At 36.1% G+C, this 8,499-nt stretch overlaps 1 long non-coding RNA gene across 1 annotated transcript; it reads left to right on the forward strand.

Moving 5' to 3' along the window:
• Positions 1–3,821: 3,821 nt before the first annotated feature.
• Positions 3,822–6,441, forward strand: LOC148210401 (uncharacterized). The gene is made up of 3 exons (XR_015792139.1): positions 3,822–4,825; positions 4,912–4,949; positions 6,132–6,441. It is a non-coding gene; the product is annotated as an uncharacterized LOC148210401 (long non-coding RNA).
• The last annotated feature ends 2,058 nt before the right edge of the window (positions 6,442–8,499 follow it).

The following is an 8,499-nucleotide window of genomic DNA, read 5'->3' on the forward strand; positions in this document are numbered from 1 at the left end:
GCACAGTCTTAAAATTCTTGAGCATCAATGGGCTCCAGCATAGCAACTTTGACCTGGCTCTCATATATCAACTTTGATAGAGTTCCAACACTCCTACATTGATCTTCTGCAGTACTCTAACATAACATCCTCAAATCTGAAAAAACATTTCAAAATAGTAGAGAAGTAGCAAGAGCTTGCCCACCTTAATTATACTGAGTATTTTATACAGTAAAAATGAATTCTTTGCTCAATCCCTCACTTTTCATGCTAATTGGATAAGGACTCTCACATTAACGCACCAATTTGGGCATGTTACACAACAAAAATACTCTCTTCTGGAGATTAATTAGTCATCGTCCATATGATCATAACCTTCTATATTGCCATTGAGACCTTCTGTATTTTAACTTGAACCCCAATCATTTGGTCCATCTGCATATGGTTGCCTATTTCGCATGGTAGATGTATCGACGGATAAAGCCTACACGTGTAATTACATATCAAACAAACTATGTTTTGATTGTATATTGATTCGAAATATTGGCAAGATATGACCTTACAAAGCTGCTGCAAATACTTCCTTATGGTCGTCACGTTGCCTTTTATCCCACCTAATCACTTATCCATCCCATCTAACTGTTTATCGATCCCGACAATCTAGTGATTTAGTCCCTGTAATGATAAATCAGTTAGATCGGGTGCCTTATGATCCCCAGGTCCCTCTCGATTATGACCTGATGAAGGCACATCATGAACACCCACCTCCTTCAGCAGCACCATCCAACTCCTAACTCAGTGATGGTTGGTTGATCACTCTATTCATAAACATCAACTTTGCCTCTATTGCAGTTAGTTTTAAAGTGATACTAGGCTGCACAAATAAATACATCAACATGTCACTTTCATTTATGATGCAAATAAAAATTGAAGTTATGTTGGAAGTCACTTACAATTTTGGATCTGATATGGACTTAAATCGAAGGGGACCATTCTAATTCTTTCACTCACGTTAATTAATGTCCTAGCAAGCTCAAAATGCTAACTGCCCAAACAGACATTGCTCTCTCCCGAGATACCAAACATGTTTATTCCCAACTCCCGTTGTAGAAGAAACAAGCATAGCGCAAAATTTATAGGCACAATAGGGTAAGCCTCATTCCTAAGCACTCACCATCCTACTTCAAATAGAGGAATCTAACGAAAATTGAGTTTATCATGCATCAATGGAGCTTTTCCAAATCACAAAAGAGTTAACAAACTGACAATTCTGGCCAAACAAAATCAGTATGATGAAAGTATTAAAATACCTCTATTAAATCAGCATGTATAAGCAATTAAAACAAAGCTATTCATGAGCTACAACAACTGCTTCCCCTCCGAATTTGGGGGTGTAACAACTGAAAATATATATATTGTATATACATTTTTTTATATGTTGTTTTCTTTTATTTTCTTATAGATAAACCTTTTTGTTTTAAAAATTAATTTTAAAAGATAATTTGTTTTTAGATTTAAAAAGGAAAAAGAAGAGTGTTATTAAAAGATAAATCTTTATCTTTTTTATCTTAGCCTTTTTAAAAAGGTCTTTATTAGGCTTTGTTTTAAAAGCTCATGAACCCTATGTTTTATATTAATAATTTTCTTAGACGGCTATACCTAGTCTTCTCTCAAGAGGGGAAAAAAGATAAAAGAAGGAAGATTTTGATATTTGTTCTCAAACAACAGTAAGTTTTATTTCCTAATGTTTTTGTTTTCTTTTTCTTGATCTATAATTCTTTAATTCGGTTTGTTGGGAAATTTTTAAGGTATTTGTTTTTGAGGTTTTGCCCTAAAGGTTTTTTATTTCCTAATGAAAAAATGTATGTTTCTACCAAGTTTTAAAGGTTTTTTATACAATTTTCAAATCTGATTTTTCTATAAAAATCAGCAAATTGTTAATTGTTTGGTGGAAATTCTTGGAAGTTTTATTTTATAATACATAAAATTTTTAGATTTAAAATCCTTAAATCTTCAACTGTTTAGTTAGTTTTAAGATTGTTTTGTTGAGAAGCTTTTTGTAAATTTAGACCGTATTTATAAGTACCAATTCTTGGACTTTTAAAGTGGTTATTTTAATTTTGAGGCTTCTTAACCCAGTTTTTTAGATCTGGTTTTCTAGTCCTAAATACATATTTTCCTAATTGTTTTACATGAAAATTTGTTTTGAATGAGAAAATTGGGTAGATAAGATTTTTTTAATAATTGGTTGAATTTTAAATTCTTATGTCGGATTTAAAGATTGATTTTTGGATATTGGTTGTATTTCAGGCCTCTAAAAAAGTCAACAACTACTAAAGGAAGAAGTTAGTTAGATTTGTAGGATTTTCAATAGAGGTAAGTAAATTCTCATATCCGTTCCAAAACTAAAAATTTATTTTGGATTTAATAGGAAGATTCGAAACTGGTATCATGCTTATGAAATTGAAGTTTTACCATAGATTTGTTAAATATCTTGGAAATTGATATTTTGTCTATTCACAAAATATTTGAAATTATCTTTTGTATAATTTGATAAAGTTTTGTTTGAAATTATTTAAATATTTGAAATTGATATTTTGTTTATTTGTGAAATATTTGAAATTATGTTTTGTGTTATTTGATAAAGTTTGTTTGAAATTATTTTAAAGTTTTGAATTAATTTTGTATTGAAAGTAACTATTTGTTTTGCATATCTATTTGAAAGATATTTTTTATTGATTTGATATAGCTATCCAGATATTTCATTTTTGTTTTGGGAATGTTTTGCTTATTTGGGGTAGTAGCCTAATTTGGAATGAATGGACTTCTGTTATGGTTTATTTGTGGGAAGACACTTTTGATGGTTTGACATTTTTTCGAACGAAGATTCATGTGTGTGTTATTCACTCACATGGCCTCACACTTAAATAATCATTCTAATTGTTTTGGTCGATATAATTCGACAACTCTTTTCTGGTCAATATTAATTCAACAACTCTCATGGAAGCTTCTAATTGATTAATACGGGTAACCACATATATTCTGCAGGCTACCCAAATAATACATCTTTCCACTCTGATATGAAAGTTTTGATTGAATGAAAGTTTGTTTTGAAGGATTTTAAGTTTGATCGAATGAAAGTTTGTTTTTGATGAATTGAAGATTGTTTTGAATCATTGAAAATTTGTTTTGAACGAATGAAAATTTGTTTTGATTGATCGTAAGTCTTGGTTGACTGAAAATTTTTTCTTATTTGAAGATTTTGTCTTCGGATGTGTAGTTTATTTGAAAGTTTTGAAAGTTGTACTAAATGTTTTAGAAGGATTACAAGTTTTGATCTGTTTGTATTTTTATTTACGAATGTTTTGTAAGGAAAATGAATTTCAATGTTTGATATGGAAATTACTTATTCAGTATTTTTGTACTAATTTTTGTTTTCTAAATGTTTTCATGTAACGCCCCGCGTTCTCTGGCTAATTTACTTTAAGACTTAGTTTGTCCCTTTGGATTTTTCCTCCTAAGCTAATAATTTAATTCTTTGTTTTCTTTTTATTTGGAGTTCTAATTTTCGGTAAATTAGATTTAAGTTTAGTTTTGTTGCATTAAGATAAATTAAGTTTTCGAACTTGTGATTAGATTTTTAATTAAATCTTAAATCCATGGTTTTGGAATTTATTTATTTTTTTACTTTTTGGATTTAACTCTTGGGTTTGAGACATTAACTTATTTATTTTGTTGGGTTGTTGTGAGTTTTAATTGGTGTACTAAAGTTTAATTTTTGGCCTTCTTTTATTGGACTTTCTAGTGTTTCAAAACTAAATAAGTGAAAAAAAAATGTTTGATAAAAAAAAATAAAAGAAAACAAGAAAATAACACAAAAGTAACCTAGGTCTCTTCTTTTCCCTTCCCTTCTCTTGGAACCACCACCCCCCCTGGAATTCCTTCTTTGTCCAGCCACCTTTTGGCGACGGTCCACAATAGTAACACTACCAAACACCACGTGCGGTCGTGTAGCAGCAGTAGAGCCGGCTTGTTTGAACCAGCAGCGGCGGCGATCGGTTTCTGGCGAAATCCAAGGACAGCTCGAGTTCATCATCAACGAACAACCCACAACCCGCGGTGACCCCCTGCAGCTTCCTTGCGACGGTGCAATCGATTCCACAACTGTGCGATCTGTTCTCCATGAGTGGTTGCAGCGATTTCCGACGGCAAACGGTGGAGTAGCTATTTTCAGCGTCGTTTGGTAGCAGCGGAGGCGGCGGTTGGCGTGCGGCAGCAGCGACAGTTCGTGGTGATTTTCGGTGGCTGGGTGCGACAGTAACGACGTTCTCGTGGCGAGGTCCGACGTCCAACATTAGATCATGTGCGGTCCCACAACACCGATGGTTTCGTGTTTCTGCTATTAGATTTCGTGCTTCCCCGATATGTACGTCTATTCAGATCCATGGCAGCCGATTGGATCCCAACTCCTTGCACCCGAACGTAATAAAGGCGGCGACCAGCAGTGTTTAGACTTCAATCTCACGGCCAAGCGTCTCGATAAACTAGCGACGTCTCGGGGTCAGATCTGACATCCCATGAGCAACCAGTGACGTTTCTCGTTAGTGTAGTGTTTTGAGGGCGTTCGGTGTTGACCCATCCTTGTTCAGGCTAGTTTTGAGTTACCCAACCCCTTCAACACCTATTTGATACTTACCCACACTCAAACGAAGGTCAAGTTGAGTTACCCATCACTTGTCGGCATCGGACCAGCAAGCTTGAGCATTTTCGAACTCCGTTTTGAAGTGTCGGGCTCTTTGAACGATGATCCACCTATAAGCCAAGAGGTTTTGGTGTGAGTGAGTAGGTAATGACTGATCTAAACTCAGTTTCATTTCACTTTAAATGTTTTTAATCGAATTCTAACCTGAAATGTAATCTCGTTCAATTTAGGAACCTTTTGCCAAAGCTTAGGAGCGTTAGTAGCTTGTGTAAGTAGTTTCTTACTTGAGTGATTGGTTGTTGTGTGCTGATATGATATGGTTGTTTGTTCGTGTGCCTATGTGTGATATTTGCATGATTGCGTGTCGTTGTTATCATTTAGTAAACGCCATTATTGATAAAACTGTTGATATATCTTAGGAAAATTATGTGGTTGTGTGAATAAATTGTAACCAAGCAATCTTGGGTGGTTATTTTTGAATTGTTGTTATGTTCTAATTGGTTTTCATGATGAAAATTGTATACTGGTACTACAACCTGTTGTTTTGAAAGCATATTAAATCTTTGTGAGAAATTCATTGTGTTTGATGTATGCTGGGTATCTATTGATTATATTTTGGTTAAGTTGTTGGTTGTGCCTCTTCTTGAACCATGCTTGTTGGAGCTATTGGATCATGCTGGACTATTTTAATTGATTGGTATTTATGTATTATCATTTTGGTGTATCGCATATTGGACTATTATGAGATTATTGATGTATGAGGCATGGTGTAGTAGCAAGTAGGACTCTTGTGAGAGTTGCGAGGTATAATGAAGTCAGTGGATGAGTAACAAGGCCAGACGGCTAGCACGCCACTAGTTGGGTATCGAGGCTCCAGGTACAAAGGTCGAAGGTCGAACGGTGATTCTATTGATGAGTAGTGTTGGGTCTTGATGTGGTGGCAGTCAAAGACCAACATGCTTAGTAAATGTTGAGGCCTTGAGGATAAATGCCAAGGATTGATGCACAGTTCGAGGACTTGGCCATGTGTGGTCAAGGTTCGAACACCAAGCGTTGTAAAGAAGTGTTGATGCCTGGACTATGCGTGGTCAAGGGTCGGTACAACTCGAAGGAGTAAGTCTTAGAGGTAGAGGAAAGAGAACTAGTGAGTTTAGAGAAACTTGATGCCTTGGTTATGCTAGGCCAGGGGTCGGTATGACTCAAAGGAGAAAGTCATGGAGGAACAGGAAAGAGTACTAGTGAGTTGAGATGCGATAGTGGATATGCATGTAGGTTGCATGTTTAAATGTATGTTTAATTATTTTCTTATTATGTAAAGTATGATGAACTGATAAACATGTGGTTTAAACCTGTTTGTGATAAGCATGTTTGTGCGTGACCTTCAGGTATGAACTGCTTACTGAGCACTGTGGTTGTACTGATCCCTCTTTTACCCCCTCCATTTTTGCAGGTATCGAGCTAACTCTTGGCATGGTAATGGCGAGGAGGAGACTTGACTACAAAGACCATTTAACGCTGCGGTGTTAAGTTTCAATTTGGAGAGGATAGTTATAGTTGTTTATTTGTAACTTGAGTCTATTCTTAGAGTAATAAATTGGGTTGTTATGTTCCATTTTTAAATGATGTTTTAGGGCAGAAAGTTCACTATTCTTTTGAGAACATTAAATTTTGTTTATCTACTTGAACTTGAATGATGTGATCTATTAAGGATATTTATTAGGATAATACATTTGTTCAAGCTGAGCTTGAGTTAGCCTTTGCTTCGCTGCTGTTCGAGAATGTTAGTTTTGTGTAGTGGATAGTTTATGATTAGTAAAGATTTCGGTGAAAAGTTTCTATAAGGTTGGATTGTTACTAAATTATTAACTGAGAAGAATTTGAGTTTCGTTAGAACTTTAGTGTTGTTTGTTTGGTTTAGTGCAAGCTTTTGTAAGTGTTATGAATCAAAGTAGCGGAAGCATGGTGAAAATTTGTCACGGTTTGTATTTCTAGTGGTTTAATTCTATAGTACGAGTGATACTTTTTAAGTGGCTTTTATGTAACAGTCCCCGTTGGAATGTTGAAAATCCTAGGGCGTTACAAGATTATGAATCCTGGACCTGGGGCGTTATAGATGGTATCAGAGCGGAACCTCTCCCAATAAAAAGTGGTTTGAGGACGAACCAAGGCGGAAGCTGGTGGGCATGTGATGCCCGAGAGGAGGGGTACATGAATGAATCGATACCACATCCAAATGAGAGGGATGCTGATATCATGGAAGAATGGTCAAGAAAGGCTTAAAAGAATTGATAGTCACTACTTATACCAATAAGGTGCACCTTTCTTTTCGGTGGCTCAATCATTAGAACTCCAAAGTTAAGCGTGCTTGGCTTGGAGCAATCTAGCATTACAGCATAAGGAGCTGGAAAATTTCAGTCTTTTCCAGTATTTTGTTGGTTAAATTATGAGCACTTGGATTGTGAGAACTTAGTTTAGTTCTTATAATTTTTCCTTTGTTACAATATTTAATTATTTACGCTTCTGCATTTTTAAAGAAAATAAAACAGCAGGTAGAAGAGAAAGAAGACCCATCAAGTGAAAAAGCTTCAGTAGTGGTGAAGAATCCCCTAGCTCAGTGATGATGCAAGGGTCAACTCCTCCTTCGTCAGCTTCTTCCTCGAAATGGGTAAGGAGTGTCCTCTATTTTCAATCCACAAATTAATTCCTTCGTTCTGTCTATCTTTTTGCGGTTGGGCACTGTTTTTCATTTATATCGGGTCCTGATTTTTAGGGCAACACCTGGAAATTATACAGACTTGGTTAAAAACTAAAACACAAAATTATTGCATAGTCAACAAAGATGCGAGAGCATCCAGCAGGCTCCAATAGACTCCAGCATAGGGACTTTTCCTAGGCTCGAGCATTCCCATAGCAACCTTTATAGTGCCGAGCCTTGGCATTCTCAATTCTGCAAATCACATCAAAATAATCAGATAATCAGCTCAAATTCACTCAAATCAAGAACATTGAGAATTCTAGACAGCTTAGGTGTCTACTTCACTAAATCCTTTTCTTTTCTTGTTAATTGACTAATGACCCTTATATTTACACATCAAAGTTGCCCAATTTATATCACATAACACTTTCTTTTGGAGAGTTATCACATTCTTCCATACTTCAGTCTAGTTATAACGTTTAATTCCTCCCGATCGAATGATACCTTATTTTCGAATAGGTCTACAATAATCAACTTTGTCCTTAAAGTATAAACTCCTAATCCTAACGAAGGACGAGTCTTTCCTAACAACCCTCCTTCCATCTTTGAGTGTAGTGTGTTTATGCAAAGAGTTGCACAATGCTGTTTACGTATCGAGCTCGAACCCAGTCCCCAGCTTGACATGAATCTTGGAGTGAACCTGCACAAGAGGGTAATCTCTCCGATGATCAATTCAGTATAGGTTGGACTCAATATTAAGCTCGAGGTGAGATTCCATACCTGAGTGTGAAATGAGGCCCTCTATTTATAGGTGGTTGGTCTGACAGCACTTACGACCGGCGGTTATCTTTGTTATTTGTCATGTCGAACCTGTCGGGTTTGATAAGATCGAACCCCTTCAGGTCGAACCCCGGCTTATTGCACTTAGCCTCGTATATGGACAAATCTGGTCTCCTCGGCAGGTTCGAGGTGGACTTGGAATATTCTTTTATTTTTAAGCACCACTGAGCGTCCTCCACGTGTTCCCAACATCTTTTCCCCCAAACATTGGCCCCCTCTCTGTCAGGTTCGATCTCGATCTGGCAGAGAAGTTATTTGGTTTAAATTAGAACACGTGGCGACT

Source organism: Momordica charantia, assembly GCF_013281855.1.
Source record: "Momordica charantia cultivar OHB3-1 chromosome 7 unlocalized genomic scaffold, Mcharantia_2.0 BLBB01000007.1, whole genome shotgun sequence".
NCBI lineage: Eukaryota > Viridiplantae > Streptophyta > Magnoliopsida > Cucurbitales > Cucurbitaceae > Momordica > Momordica charantia.